We start from the raw sequence: 6000 nt of genomic DNA on the forward strand, positions 1-6000 counted from the left end.
ACAAAGGAATTCAGAAGATGCATTCAAAAAAACAATATGTAGTATTCCATACTGGTCACTAGGTGTCAGTCATATCACATGGATGAAAAAATAACCACCACAGGAAGTACGCTGTCAAGAAAAACACAACAAGGAACTCTCCAAATCTCTTATTTTTGTCAAATATGTCATATTTTTGGCTGTACGGCGATCAAGTGGTTAGCGCGCAGACCTCACAGCTAGGAGACCCGAGTTCAATCCCACCCTCGGCCATCTCTGTGTGGAGTTTGCATGGGTTTTCTTCCGCTTTCCTCCCACATTCCAAAAACATGCTAGGTTAATTGGCGACTCCAAATTGTCCATAGGTATGAATGTGAGTGTGAATGGTTGTTTGTCTATATGTGCCCTGTGATTGGCTGGCGACCAGTCCAGGGTGTACTCCGCCTCTGGCCCAAAGACAGCTGGGATAGGCTCCAGCACCCCCCGCGACCCTCGTGAGGAAAAGCGGTAGAACATGAATGAATGAATGAAATCTGTGACTTGAATCTCGTGGTCTCCTATGAACGAGTCTCTTCGTTTGCTTTGCTTCCTTTGTGCATTGTTAAGCAGACCTCGTGCTCTCATCCCAATATTCACGCTAGAATCAACATCAAATTTACCGTGACATCGGAGCCTCTTCACAGTTGAAGAGGAGCTTGTTGACGCAATATCATCTACCTCGTGCCTCCGGCCTCAAGCGCATGTCATGACTCTGTTCTGGCATAAAGTCCGATGGCTGTGATCATCTTGTGATGTCATCCTTCTCTTGTAGAACAAAAGATCTTTTTTTTCTGTATTACATGAAGGGTTCATGAAGTGCACAGAAAAAAAAAAGATTTTTTTTTTTTTTAACATGGGAAATTGGCAATACCTACTTACCCACAAGTACCCCAAGAGTGTCCAGAGAACCATAATAGACACACTACGCTTTTAACTTCCTCAAAACTCCTGCAATCAGCATAAATACATCCAGAGAGCAAAGTGAGCATCTACTATCCCACACAGTAGAACTAAAAATACAAGCTGGTATTTACGACTGCTGAGAGCAAGTTGATGTGAAATCTGGCCTGTGCATAATAACACATCAGAGGGACGAGGACAACTGCCAATCTGCTTCCTACTAGTCTAACTATCTGGCTTTTTTTCTCTCTCACAAACTGTAGGAGTGTGCATGAGGGTTGTAATGGGCTTAATAGCATGGTTGCACGCTCAGCTGCTGATGCGAACCGCTGAGCCGAGCCTGGGTTCTGGCTGTTAGTCGAAGTGCAAGTTTACCTGACAGCACATTTCTCTGAGGACAGGACCCGACAGGCCAGCGAGCCTGGAGAGGAACCAGATGTGAGTTTCAGACGTGTACAAAAAAAGTCATCATTTTCAAAAAAAGCAACACGGCCTTGGGTGTCAAATACGCTTAAATGGAGATGGGTGGGTCATAAAAAACAATAAGAAACACTTGTTTGGATCTCTTATGCATCTGTCATACTCAGAGTTTTATATAAAAATACTACTAGGAAACTAAACTCCAAACATGTATGTTGCTTAAATACAAATACAGGCAAAAATGGTGGTACTGTATTCCCTCGTTAATCCCGGTTAATTTGTTACAGACCTGACCGTGATAAGTGAATACCTGCAAAGTAGGAGTCCACATTTAAAAATAGATTTATATATGTGTACAACCTTTAAAATACAGTATACCGCAAGAGGCGGGGTACACCCTGGACTGGTCGCCAGCCAATCACAGGGCACATATAGACAAACAACCATTCACACTCACATTCATACCTATGGACAATTTGGAGTCGCCAATTAACCTAGCATGTTTTTGGAATGTGGGAGGAAACTGGAAGAAAACCCACGCATGCACGGGGAGAACATGCAAACGCCACACAGAGATGGCCAAGGGTGTGATTGAACTCGGGTCTCCTAGCTGTGAGGTCTGCGCGTTAACCACTCGATCGCCGTGCATCCCAAAATATGACCTATTAGACAAAAATAAGAGACTCACATTTGAAGAGTTCCTTTGTGTTGTGTTTCTCTTGACAGCGTACTTCCTGTGATGGTTATTTTTTCATCCATGTGATATGACTGACACCTAGTGACCAGTATGGAATACTACATATTGGTTATTTGAATGCATCTTCTGAATTCCTTTGTAATTTCGTTAACAGGTTTGGCTTGAAAATACTTAATTCATGCATATTTTGACTAATATTAGGCTGCAGCAGTAATTTATTCATTTATTTTGAAAAACTCAAATTGAGTGAAGCCACGAAATTTGAACCGCAACGTGGCGTGGCACAAGTACTTGCAAAACAAAATATTGCTGGTTTTTGGCGTAAAAAGATATAACTGGCAGCAGTGGTATAGCTGCTTTAAGTATGATCATAACAACTTCATACAAGATCAAATAGAAAATCGTAATATAAATGCTGAAATATTCCCAAAATTGTGAAATTGATGTACAAAAACAGCCCTTTGTGCACACTTTTATAACATTGAATTCGCCAGTCATCTGCTTCCTGCCCCCCCTGAAGTTTAAGCCCCGTGTAATCGTTCAACACGAGTGGACTTCCTGTCGCCACCCTGCCAACCCAATCTTCCCTCCCACCAGGCAATCTGCTTCTGCTGGGAATTGTTGACTTATGGTCTCGTGAAACAACACTTTAGGGGTCGGAGTTATCCATCTGCACTGGTCCACCGACTGGTCCATTGCCCGTGTAGCGGAACAACCCCCCCCCCAGTTTTGGTCAACAAGCATACGCACTTGTGATAACAACTTGGCTAGCTCTTTATCAGATAATAATTCACTCAACAGCATCAAAGACAGTGAAGGAACACCTTGAAATGGTGGAAGAATGAATGACACAGTACAGGTCTCATATATGACCTTTGCATATTCATTCATTTTCTACCGCTTATCCTCACGAGGGTCGCGGGGATACTGGAGCCTATCCCAGCTGTCTTCGAGCGTTAGGCGTGGTACACCCGGGAGGGCACATATAGACAAACAACCATTCACACTCACATTCATACCTATGGACAATTTGGAGTCGCCAATTAACCTAGCATGTTTTTGGAATGTGGGAGGAAACCGGAGTACCCGGAGAAAACCCACGCATGCACGGGGAGAACATGCAAACTCCACACAGAGATGGCCGAGGGTGGAATTGAACCCTCGTCTCCTAGCTGTGAGGTCTGCGCGCTAACCACTCGACCGGCGTGCCGCCCTACCTTTGCATATTTGAACAGAAAAACCAATGGTGTGACATCTGTTTGGTTACAGTCAAAAGAAAACTGCACGTTTCAAACATTGGTCATCTGTCAGCATCTCAGTCTTCACAACGCCAACCCAGCCCCGACCTGCTTGCTTCCATGCTGAAGTGTTCAATGATTTACGCCAACCCCATGAGCAGTCGGGGCAAGAGCTGACATGCAAGAGACACTTTTTCCTCATCATTTCCAAAGCACCGCAACATCCAGTGAGTTAATGCATCCCCCGAGCCGTGTCGGGGATATATTTACACCAAAAGGAGAGCTTGTGAAATATTTCATGCATTTTTGGCCTGTGCACCAAAAATCTGTCTCTATAAGCTCTTCACAGTTATAAAACAGCATAGTTGCATATTTAGGGCTAAAATGTCAAGTCATTAGGTAAGCACACTCTTGACACGCATAACCTGCACCTTTTTGGCCCTGTAAACAGTGGAAACTGGTAGCTTAGAGTCCAGTAGGTAGTCCGAGGGGGAACGTTAAGAGTAGATTGAGCCTTGGGGAACGTAAGTGGACTCCTACTGTACCCCTACCTCTGACAGTAAAATACAACTGGAATCTAATCTTCAACAAGGGGATTATGGTCAAAGGAGACTAGTCAAAGACTGGAGTGCTCTGTTGTTTATGAAGACCTGCAAAAAAGCTAGTCAAATATAAACGAAATAAGGGGTCCCCAACCGCCTAATGATAAAATGATTAAAAAAATAAATACATTTTTAAATAACTGCAGTAAATTTTATGCAATTTTTTGCCATCTGATTTTCCCATTTTCTCTTAAACATGATGCAGTTGATGTTTGCTAAATACATGGATGAAGAGTCTTGAACCAGTCATGATGTGCTATACATATCACTATATTGACACTTACTATGGTACCCATTATGTCATTGGATGGTCATATCAAAAAAAAAACCTTAAACTGTATTATGGAAAGCAGGAAGTGAACAAATGTAACAGTTACTGATTGTAAAAGTACGAGATGGAGGGGTAGGATTTAATAAGCTTTGCTTCTTCCTACTCCTTTTGGACATGTGGAACTGTGAACTGATTATGTGATGCATTCAATTGTAATCTGATGCATGTTCAAATGAAATAAAACCATTACCATTGAATAAGCTTCCAAAAAATTCAGTTTGTCTCAATGGGAACGAAGAGTGAGATGATGTATGGAGCTCTACTGTAATGTGAGTAATAGTAAAGCCCTGCGATTTCTAAAACACACATTTGGCATTCGTCTTACAAACTGAATGTTTTTACAGGCTCTACAAGCGCTTACTTCACATGCATCAGGCCCCTCCTGTGACGCGGGGGCGAATAAAGCATGACTCCCTCGCCTCTGGAGCCATCTGCCTTGCTTGTTATCGTTATTTGCTGTGTCGCAGTGTTTATATGAAGGCTGTATGCTTGATGGAATAGATGGGCAAAGACTCCATCAATCAAGCCCCCCAAGAAGTTTGGTGTGGTTCGATACCATCGTTTGTACGCCCTAACGGGCTTGCATGATTTGTTAAAGAGATATGGCCCGTGTGGACTGAAAACTATTAGGCATCACCTCCAAGAGATTGACATTCCATTGCTGCAGCTGGAAGCGGTGTGATCCTATCCCACCTCCCCCCTACAGGGACGTTCCCCCTCTTGCTTTCCTGGATTGGAACCCTGTAACATGAGAATGAAACAGGTGTTTAAAACGGGAAATTAGATGCAAAAAAAAGTCAAAATATTCTTTTTTGAGGTTTGCCTAGTGAAATAGTCGATAAACGCCTGTGTTTTTAAAACCGCTGGAATGGAAGAAATATCCCACTTGGAAGTTACCTAATGTGGAAAAAAACCCAGTAATGGTTCCACAATGTTTCCCCACAATGTACCACCTCAATTTGTTAGCAACCATGTTTGCAAACGCCACTTACCATCACAGTTTAGCTTTGAATATGCATCTTAAACTCGCAGGCATGTCTAAACTCCCCTAAACTTGTTCTAGTCTACTGCTTTCTTAAGTCGGGGTGACTCATGGTTCTGTCACCCAACCCCCAGAAATAGAACTTTGTTTGGTGTATGAAGGTTGGATGTTTATCCCGGGGTCGGTCGTGGTGAGTGAGTTCATGCAAGGACGTAGCCGAGGGGAAAATAAACAGCTGGAAGTCTTTGGCTTCAGGGCAATTTAACTTGTGTGACTTAAAAAGCGATTACATGTGCAAGTGTGTATGGAGAATAATAAACATGACCTGAGGGAGATATATGTAAACACGGAGGACACTTAGTCAGGGTTTTTCAACTCGGCTGCATAAATCTCTAATAAACATTCTAATAGACCTTCTTCATATATAATGATATTCAACGTATAATGCCACTGAGATCCAAGCTCAAATCAGTATTTTAGCCTACCTCAGGAGACTTCAGTATGAATAACTTTCGTTCATTCATGATCTACGCCGCTTAATCCAGGTTGTAGGGGAATGCTGGAGAATGTCTATTTTGACTTTGGGCAATTTGGACTTTTTGGACTTTGGGCATGCAAAATGAGATTTGATCCTAATGGTGAAAGTTAGACCCTGGAAAAACAGTACTGGAATTATAGGTTATCACATGGTTTTGCCAGGTATCATGCCCCCGAGTGTCAGTATCAGCCCGAGACCGAAGGTCGAGGTATTCTAGGGTACAGGGCCAATTAATATTGTAGTATGTGATAATTAATTTTATCACATACTACAG

The sequence above is a fragment of the Doryrhamphus excisus genome, linkage group LG5, assembly GCF_037039965.1.
Source record: "Doryrhamphus excisus strain RoL-2023G ecotype Guam linkage group LG5, RoL_Dexc_Guam_v1.1, whole genome shotgun sequence".
Lineage (NCBI taxonomy): Eukaryota > Metazoa > Chordata > Actinopteri > Syngnathiformes > Syngnathidae > Doryrhamphus > Doryrhamphus excisus.